Here is a 10,935-nt window from a genome sequence, read left to right as displayed (position 1 = left end):
AAGGGTTAATTATCCTTTTGCCCTCAGTGGTGTTCATGTACTCAGTTTTGCCCTCAGATGCGAATTGTGCTCAGTTTTGCCCCTAGTCCGTGCGCACCGACTCGTTCCGTGAACTCTGCCGTCTCCGTCAGGTCAACCTTTTGACTCGGCCCTTACAGGTGGGACCAGGCGGCAGAGACGGCCAATTTTATTCAGACCGTTGCACGCGTGGCTTGTGGGACCCAGCAGAGAGCCGTTGAGCAGAGAGCCGTTGGCGGGTGTGCTATATAAGCGGGCGACAGCTGCGGTGACCACGGCGACAGAGAGCACGACGGTGACCACGGCGAGAGAGAGAGAGCACGGCGGCGGGAAGCTAGCTGTGGAGGGCGCGGCGATGGGAAGCTAGCAGTGGAGGGCGCGACGGCGTTGAGATCCCCTTCTGCTCTGAGCTCCATGTCTTCCTCAAGCTCCCACGCCACCTCGCGGATGCAGAGCCGGGCGCGTGTGGACATGCCTGTCTTCGTCTGTCCGCGGTGCCGGACGGGCGTTGATCGGAGGGTTTCTTAGACATCGAGGAACCAGAATCGTCCGTTCTACGTGTGCAGCGAGAATGGGGTAAGAATCGGGGCAATTGCACCATTTTTGTGGTCGGGATCTTTGAGCAATGGGTTGATCTGTTTGGTGTTCATGCAGGTGACATGCTTCTTTCTTTGGGTCGATGCTCTGGCCAAGACTCTGATGAATGAACTGCAAGAAGAGCATGAAGAATGGTTGCGCATGCTGCCACGAACGGCAGTGGCCGCACCACGAGCTCCGGAAGAAGAGATGGAGGGCGAAGCACGCACTGACAGAGAGCTAGCTGTTGAGCTTAGGATGTTGAAGAAGAAGGTTAGGAAGCTTGAAGATCAAGCACTACCAATACCCATTTGCAAATACTTTTGGGCATTTGTAGGTATGGTAATCACACTGGTTGTAATGTTGAAAATGTATGGAAAGGCATGAATTATGGAGGAATTTGTAATCTTGAAATTGTTTGAGAAATTCACCTAGTTTAAATATTGGTTAAAGCTGTTTAAATGTTGAAACAAAAAGAGAAGAAGTGACCAACATTTAAATATGTTGGAAAAAAAGAGAAGAAATTAGGAATTCAGAAACTTTTGATCAATGAAATGCAGCTCTCTGCTCTGCCTTTCTGTCCCAAAAAAAAAGGTTGCTCTTGGGCCAAATTCAGAGCATAGAGCCAAGTGCAGGCTAGAATAATGGGCCAACTACATCCAATTAGGCCCATTCGGGGGTTCTCTTGCGTATGTTTCTGTTTTCTATTCTGATTTAATTTAGGCAGTAAATCATAATGCTGAAACTTTTTGTGGAAGCTAATTGAATTATTCTAGAGCCAAACAATTAAGGTTAGAAATTTTTTGGAGCTGTTAATTAATCCAATTCAAATACACCGTGATTTAAATCAAAGACCAAAATGTCATGGAAAATGTGCCTCAGCTCTGGTAGATGTTTACGCCAGGTGCCAAAATAAATGAACATTTTTTAAGGGCATTACATTGAGAAAAACATAATTTGTCTAAAAATGAAGGGTGGAAAATGCACAAAAAATTGGTGCGGCTGGGGACTCGAACCCAGGACCGCGTGGGTTTTTGGTGTTTAGGGCTACGCTGGTAACCGCTAGGACAGATGGCAAGACTTTGACATGGGTAGGGAAGGAAGGTATACATAGTGAAACTGTGAATTTTTTAAAAAAAAAATTAGTGAGATCGTGAATGTTTGCACACGCGTGAGAGTGGTTTTCCATTGTTTTGCACTTAAATTTTGGAGGGTTGGAAGGTTGAAAATGTATGTTGCACTACCACATGATTTTGGTCAGAGTGGCACTTGGTTTAGGGTTAGAGTGGCACTTAGTTTAGGATTTAAAGGGAATAAATTTGCATGTTAGTTCATGACTTTTTGTTTGAATGAAACAGATGGCTTCTCACCCCCTCCGGTTTTCATTAATGAAAACCACAAGTTCTCGAACTTCATGACTTGTTTAGGGAAGAAATGATATGTTTGGGACATTTTTTAACACATATAATAAACCCTAATAACTTAGATAAGATGGAACACACTGTACCATTGCAATAACTTAGATAAGTTCACAGACAGTTCACAGACACATGACGAAACATGACACGACACGACACGACATAGAAAAGCAACAAAATCAAAAATGAAACATGACGAGCTTGACTCCGGGCTTGAACATCTTCATCTTGACCTTCTTCTTCCACCTTGGCCGCGCGCGCCCCTTCAACACCGTCTTCATCTTCACACCTCCTCCTCGTCGTCGTAGGGAAGGGAGTGCATCTGGCCCGGAGTGGGGAAGATGCGCTCGTAGTTGGTGTAGATGTTGTAGACAGTGAAGAAGATGGCCTCGCAGCCGCACCAAAAGACTTGGCCGAGGAGATCGCACACGTCAAACGGGTTGGTGAAGGTGACCGTGAGCAGTAGGAGGATGCCGCCGCGGTCACGAACCTCGTTGAGGGTGAACATCCTCGGCGAGCCCCGTGGGAGGTGGGCATAGCCGGCTCTGAGGAAGGCGCGGGTGAGTTCGACGGAACCCCTCCACCTTGAAATAGCCCACACACGGAGCTCCCTCTCCACGAGCACGCCCGGTGGGTAGCGCAGCTCCGGCACGACAGGCGGACGGTTGAAGGTCGGCCCATTGAACTGCATCTTCACTTGGTCTCGCCTTGGGGAGGGCTCGGTCGCTTGGGTGTTTGAAGTTAGAGAGGATCGGATCTGGCTTGTGGGTTGCAGAGGAAGAGAGGCACCCCATTTATAGGCATGTGGGTGGGAGAGGAAGAAAGAAAGGATGAGAACGGTGCGTGTGTGAATCCGGACGCGTGTGTGTATCCGTTACGTTTTGCACACTTAAATTTTTGCACGAAAACGATGCATGGGGCGCGTGCGTGCATCTGAATCACTACATAGCTCTTTGACCGGGCGGTGCATGTGAATCGCTGCCCTGAACCACTGCACTGAACCACCTAGCTCGCCTCGCTAGCCTAGCTCGCCTAGCTCGCCTCGCTCGCATGCATGCACGTCGCCGCCTCCCGCGCATGCAAACCCACGTCGCCGCCTCCCGCGCATGCAAACCCACGTCGCCGCCTCCATGCATGCAAGGCCTGGAAAGGCTGAGACAGGCTATTTACTGCGGTCTCAGGGCCAAACAATGAGACGGCCCAACGGTCCATCCAGCGCGCCCGGTATTTGTTAAAAAACAATCTCCCAGCCAATCAGATTGCATCTCGCGGATCGCCCCCTCCTCCCCGCAGATTCCTTCTAGAAGGGTTAGATCGATGGCCCTTGATTGCCGCTAGGGTTAGATAAACGGTCCTTGTTTAGCGCTAGGGTTAGCGGGGTTTGGGAGGGGTTTGGAGCAGTCAAAGCTATGTTTGACCAGATTTCAAATGAGCATAATAAATTAAATAAAAATCAGAAAAATAAAAAACCTGTGCACATAGTCTTCTTATGTCATATACTAACGATTTAAGTTGATAAACAAGCTTTACATACATTTAAATGATAAGTTCATGTGTATTGTATGATATCTCGAGTATCTCAAACTCTCTTGTATGAAGTGAAGAGAAGTGTTTTGGGGAAATGAATATGAAAATTTCAAAAAACTAACCACAGCTTCATTTTGGAGTGACTAAGAAGGATCCAGGCTTAGTTTTTCATTTTGATGTTTTACACTTGTTTAAATCTTGGTCAAAGTTAAGTTTGGCCAGAATTCAAATGAGCAAAACAAATTTAAAAAATCAAAAAATGGAAAAACCAGCGCACATAGTCTGTACATTTAGAATATATGTGTAGGAAATTTATTTGACTGATTTAGACAAGGTCGAAAAAAACTTTGCTTAGAAATGAGGCCGTTTACCCTACCTTTGGACCCCTCTTTTTAGCACATTTTTCATGAAAATTTCAAAAATCTCACCACAACTTCATTTTGGATTGACTAAGAAGTATCCGGGCTTAGTTTTTCATTTTGATGTTTTAGACTTGTTTAAATCTTGGTCAAAGTTAGGTTTGACCAGAATTTAAATGAGCAAAACAAAATTCAAAAAAATCAAAAAAAGGAAAAACCATGTGCTCATTCAAACATCATCCAATAGATATTTAAACATCATGTCAAACATACTTCTAACATAGGTCCAACATCATCCAACAGAAATACAACATGTCAAGTAATAAATGTTTCATAATACAACATCATTCCTTATTCATAATGTTTCATAATTATTCATATTAGCATAGGGGCTTCTGTCTGTTCCTTGAGCTTCTTGCCATCACTTTGCTCCTCGTGCATCTTGTGCTCATTGTTTTTTCTCTTCTTCTCTTGGTTGTCGGTACCTTGCGCGTCTTCTTCAAACCTACCATAGAGCTGTGCAAAACATAAATGGTAATGAGATCATGTCAAGTGATGGATGTACAGTAGTATTTGACCCTTGCAAGATTTACATACCTAGCAGAACTCACAACAACAGAAGGTTGGTCACCATTTGGAGCCGCACTTGGATCATCATTTGGAGCCTCACTTGGATCACTATGATCATCATTTAGAGCCTCACTTGGATCACCATTTAGAGCCTCACTTGAATCATTATTTGGAGGATATTTTGGATCATCGTCAAAATCATGCGGCCGTTGACCATCATCATTTGGAACCTTGTCAAAATCCTCATCTGATGCAACCGGCTGTTGACCATCATTTTCATCATCTGTTGAGACAACCGGCTGCTAACCAACATTTTCATCGAAACCTTCATCGATACTCTCTCCGAACGCTGGATACTGTATTATCACAATACTTACCAAAATAACCAGACCCACCACACCTTGTGCACTTACGCTTCCTCGCTCCAAGTTCAGCTCCTTCGCTGCGAGGTCTGATTCGACTCTTCCTTGGTCTAGCTGTTGCTCTCTTCAGAATTGGAGCGCAAAGCTTGAATCCAGGGTCCACCATGTCCCATTGTTGTTTTCCCTCCATAGTAGGCAAGGCATAAGCATATGTGGCTTTGAACCTTGCAACAAAGTAGTAATCATGCACATACTGCTGTATGTTCCCTGCTGGACCTGGGAGAGAAGTGATGAAAAACAAGGCATGAATGCATGGCAACCCAGTTATCTGCCATTGCCTACAACTGCAAGTTCTAACTTCTAAATCCACTGGATATCTCCATTCTCTCTTCTCTTTATCCAAATATGATATCTCTGCTGTGGTACCCGAGCAAAGAGTCATGTTCATTTCCAAGCCTGTTGTCTTCTGCTTCAGTTCATTCATCACGGCAGGGATGATAATGTGGCCCATGAATTTTGCCTCGGCTATTCCTGCACGATAATGAAATTTCTGCATGTATTCTATCCTTATCCTGTCAAGCAAATCCACCACATAATGACCCTTTAGTTTCCGGATCGTTGAGTTGAAAGACTCTGCTAGATTATTGTGCACATAGTCAACTTTGCTCACTTCAGTGAATTGGCTTCTGGCCCATAACTTGGAGTGGTGTGTTTCCAAGTATTCTTTCACTTTGGGATTCATGTATAACTGTCTCAAGTGGTAGTTGTGTTTCTTCACACTGCATGTCAAAGATGCTGGCCATAAATTGTCGGTATACACCTTTCCTTTGAATTTCTTCATGAAATTTGCAGCAAGGTGACGCATGCATTCCCTATGCTCTACTCCAGGGAACACATTGTCCACGGCCACTTCTAAACCTTTGCAGGCATCTGTATGAATGACCAACCCATTGGGATGTGCAATAGCCCGGTGGAGATTATGCAAAAACCAAGTCCAGCTCTCCTCAGACTCTGTCTCAAGTACACCATAGGCAACTGGAAATACAAAACTATGTGCATCAACTTCACAAGCTGCTATTAACTGTCCTTTAAACCTCCCTGAGAGAAAAGTGGCATCAATAGCCAAATAAGGCCTGCAGCCTGCCAAAAAACCCCGGCGACAAGCCTCAAAGCAGACAAAAACCCTTCCAAAGCATTCCTTGGTCTTTGTCACTCCCCTGAATGTGTACTCCACGGTGTGGTGATCAATATCTACAATACTACCTGGGCTTGTCCTCTCCACTTCATCTTTGAATGAATACAACAATTGAAAACTTTCCTGCCAGTTACCATAAATAGAATCCATAGCATGTTGTTTACCATTGAACAATCTCATATATGGTAAATCTATCTTGAAGTTATCTTTGATGTTCTTCTGTAATTCCTTTGGACCCACTTGCTGGTTTTCTTTCACCCACTTCTTTACTTCTTCTGCCACCCATCTTGACTTGGCTCTACTGATTGTATCCTTCCTAAGGGTTGATTCCTGGCATGTGTGCTTAAAAGGGTTCACTTTGACCTAAACATTAGTGCTATTCCGCATTTTAGATGCAAGCAGCCTCCATGGACAACCTTCAGTCGGACAGTGCACTCTGTAACGTACTTGATCACTCTTGTCAACTTTGAAAGTACGTTCTACCTTGATGCAGTATGTCACAAGTGCATTTCTACACTCATTCATGGATGCAAAAATTGTACCTTCTTCCATATGAGGGTTCAAAGGGTCCCATTCAACAGCTGCAAGATCTTCGACCTCACCCATCGCGTCATCATCCACACGGACTGCATTGTGAGCCTCATCTTGATTTTCAGTGCGAGGTGCCCGTCGTAAATTCCGAATAACATCAGAATATAGTTTCTCTTCATCAACCCCAGAATTGTAGCCATCAGGCTCCACTTAAAGGGGGACCCTACTGCTGTTGCCCACACTTGTCGAGCCACCACGTCGTCGTGCACCAACTGAACTGTTCTGACTAGAGATGCCATTACGACGACTTGGTTCTCCCGAGATGTTGCACCCGCCATCCTAGGTCCAAATGCCTGCTCAAGCACATCAACTTGCAGCCTCACATGAAAATTATCTTTCTCTTTATGCCTAACAAACATGGTAGCTAGCTCTTCATCATTACTAACTCTCACCCAATTCTTTTCCCCATCATAGTATTTGTATACCATTTCATCAAGCAAACCCCAAGGATATTGGCTACAAATTACCTCCCCAAATTGTCTGAAATTCCAATTACTAGCCATTGGCAACCGATAATCAAAACCTCCTTGGTATTTCTTCTTATCCTTTGCATCGAACATGTACCGGTCCCTTCTAATGTGCACCATGAAAGCAAACCGCAACTCCATCCTAACCGGCGAAAAACAGAGACGCAATCAGCACACTAATTGGGCAAACCTACTCGAATCGAGTGTTCAAATGCACAACTAAGCTCAATCTAAACAAGAGGCGAGACTTACCCCTCGGGAACCCAGTCGTGGACGCGGCGGATCTCCGGCCCGATGCCTGCCTCGCCAAATACTCCGGGGTCGCCGCTGCTCACCATTTCGCCCTAGGGTTCTTCCTCCTAGTTTAAATAGCTCCAGCAGCCCCTCACCTTTGAGCGCTCCGGCCGGGCGCACGGAAGGAGGCCGCGCCGCGGATCGAGCAGGTGGCGGGCGCCCCACACCCGTGGCGTCGCAGGAAGGTGGTGGGCGTCACAGGTAGCCGTGAAGCATAGGCGCAGGGAGGTAGCGGCGGAGCAAGCCGTGCAGCTGGTGGCGGGGAAGGTGCTGGCCGCGGCGCAGGTGGCGGCGGCGGCGGCGTAGGACAGCCGACCGGGCGGATGGGTGTGAGCTAGAATGATTTGGGGATTTAGTTGCACGGGCCTACATGTCAGCTCCGGACCCACGTCCACGTGGTCCCACGTGTAAGCTCCGGACCCACAACCACTAACGCCGGCGGACGGAATGAACTCAAATATGGCCGTTTGGCCTCGTCATAGTTGTTGTGCTCGGACTAGGGGCAAAACTGAGGACAATTCGCATCTAAGGGCAAAACTGAGCACATGGACACCACTGAGGGCAAAAGGATAATTAACCCTTCTTTTAATAGAATGTACTGTCGGGTCTCCCCTACAGTTTTCCGGTAAAAACAAGGTCTCTAGTACTTCATAGTGTCACATCCTTTCATTTTCTTTTTAATCTTTCTCAGAGGGACAGTAGAAATGGCATGTTCGTTCTATGATAAAAGAGTGGGTGGTGATAAGACACTCATTCTATATAACACAATAATGTAGATGCTACTGCTACTTCTTGAAATTTCAGGAAAGAGCAGACGGTAAAGACACTATCGGTGTAATTGAGGCACCACGCCAATCAGATTTGCTGATCGAGTTGATCAGGAAATTGAAGCCTCAGGTTATTGTTGCTGGCATGGCTCAATTTGAGGCTATCACCAGTGCTGCTGTTGTGAATTTACTAAGCACAGCGAAAGATGTTGGTTCTCGGTTACTCCTAGATATATCAGAGCATCTGGAGTTGTCTAGTCTACCAAGATCTAATGGTGTATTGAAATATCTTGCTGGAAACTCCCTACCTTCCCATACAGCTATACTGTGCAGTTTAGTAAAGAATCAGGTAACCGTAACTTAACCACGTCATTTGATTTCCATTGAATGGAACTGTATTTGAACTTCTGCGCATACTTACATATATGCTTAAATCAATTTCCAGATGTTTTCATTTGCATTTGCTTTATCTTATTTTCGATTAAAACTTTCAGGTATATATCCTGATCTGGAAGTTGCTTTTGTCATTTCTGAAGATGGAGCTGTCTGCAAGGCACTATCACAAACTATTGAACTATTGGAAGGGCGTACTCTGTAATCAACCAGAACTATTATGGCTGTCTTGTCCATGAGCTGCTGGCTTTTCAAATTGGTGAGAGGCATCGGCAACAAAAGGTAAACAGGATTAGCCATCTCTTAGTTTGATAACACCTAGTCAGGAGGACCAGCTAAATGTATTAATGGGAATGCTTGGTTTATAATTTCCATCTTTATTTCTTATTTGGCGTAGAATTAATGTGGAATGACCTACGGGATATCCCACTTCAGAAAATGGGGACCTATGGAATATTGTGTGACCTGTGTTTTCTTTTCTTTTATCTTTTTCAAGAGACGACCTGCAGAAGTGATACCTGAGAAGATGATAGGATTTTCAAATTCAGCTATCTCTATCCTAAAAGAAGCTGACTTTTTTGTTCCTGATTCCAAGGAATCTGGCGTCATTCATATGGATTTAGATCGTAGCTTCTTGCCAGTACCTTCTGCAATGAAAGCCTCCATTTTTGAAAGTTTTGTTAGGCAGAACGTCACTGATTCTGAAACTGATTTCCGTTCCAGCATCCAACAGCTAGTGAAAGATAGCTATGGTTTCCCAACAAACTATCGTTCTGAAATTATATATGGCCACACCTCCCTTGCACTCTTCCGCAAACTTGTTCTTTGTTGCATGCAAGAAGGAGGTACTTTCCTATACCCCTTGGGCACCAATGGTCACTATGTCTCGGCAGCAAAGTTTATGAATGCACGTACGCTCACTATTCCAACAAACGTGGAATCAGGCTTCAAAATTGAACCATTGGCTCTGGCTGATGCAATTCGCAGTGTGAACGCATCTCGTTCATGGGTTTATATATCTGGTCCCACAACAAATCCTTCTGTCTTCGTGTACAGTAACAATGAGATAGAAAGTTTGCTTTCTCTTTGTGCTAGTTCTGGAGCTAGAGTAGTGATAGATACCTCTTTCTCTGGTCTGGAGTTCCAAACTGATGGTCGGAGTCGGTGGGAGTTGGATTGGTTTCTTTGTGATTTAGATCCCAAACTCACCGTTTTTCTACTTGGAGAGCTGTCCCTTGAGATAGCTACGGCTGGTCTTGATTTTGGATTTCTAATTTGGCATAACCCGTACTTGATTAAGTATAGTTTCCTAAGCTTGAGCCGTCCACATAGCACATTAAAGTACACTTTCAGAAAATTATTGGCTCTTAAGAACCAGATGGATGAGCATTTCTCTGATCTAATAATGGAGCAAAAGGAGACACTGAAGAACCAGGCCAACCAGTTGATGAAGGTTAGTCTTTTGTAACATTCTGAACCTCCTTATGTACTTCATTTCACTTGTGAGGTTTGATCCCGTCTAAAACTTAGTTCATGGACAAAGATTGACAGAACCATATCCAGATCTGAGTGACTTGAGTTCTTGTTGGCAGTTAGTGTATCCAACTTTTAGTTTGATCCTTGCTATCACATTAAAAAGATATATAAATAATTGCAACTAGCTAGACATACTTTTTGCACAGCTGTAAGGGCTTTGAATTGAACATTGTGTAGTTTGCAAGGCATGCCTTGTGGCAATTTCCCCGCTCTTATTATCTTTCTCTGATGAATTGAACAGACACTTGAGAGCTGTGGCTGGGATGTTGCTGGCTGTCAAGGTGGTATATCAATGCTGGCGAAACCGGCAGCCTACATTGGGAAACCGTTAAGGTGGACAGCTTCGAAGAGGAGCTCGACGGGTGCAACATCAGGGAGGCCATTCTTAGGTCCACTGGGCTTTGCATAAGCAGCAGCTCATGGACGGGGATACAAGACTACTGCCGGTTCAGCTTTGCTCTGGACAGTGGTGAATTCCAGCGGGCAATGGACTGCATAACTCGGTTCAAGGAGTTGGTTCTGTGAGGAGGCGATGCTCGGATGAAGGGTAACTAGCTCGGATGTTGGGTGGTTCCATAATGGAAGGAAAAGCCTCAAACAAACATACATAAGAAAGGATGTAATTGTTTTGTCGTGAATTTATGTATGATGGGCGATTGGTGAAAGGTTGTAGCCGTTGTTGAAAGTTCCAATAGCAGCAGCACTTGCATAGTTAGCGATATCACTTTGACTTGTTATGATGGCATACTAGCTAGCTAGCTAGTCTTAAATTCTGATATTCTTCTTGTTATGTAGGTTATTATATGTGACACAGCAAAATAATAATTTTTGGTTAGTACAAACGAACCCGATTAAAAGACTA

General features: G+C 44.8%; 1 pseudogene; it reads left to right on the top strand.

The window, feature by feature from the left end:
- Positions 1-10,628, top strand: part of LOC119273408 — a 28,315-nt pseudogene extending 17,687 nt beyond the window's left edge.
- The last annotated feature ends 307 nt before the right edge of the window (positions 10,629-10,935 follow it).

Source organism: Triticum dicoccoides, chromosome 3A, assembly GCF_002162155.2.
Source record: "Triticum dicoccoides isolate Atlit2015 ecotype Zavitan chromosome 3A, WEW_v2.0, whole genome shotgun sequence".
NCBI lineage: Eukaryota > Viridiplantae > Streptophyta > Magnoliopsida > Poales > Poaceae > Triticum > Triticum dicoccoides.
The sequence above is the reverse complement of the archived record's forward strand: the minus strand, read 5'-3'. Positions and strand labels throughout refer to the sequence as shown.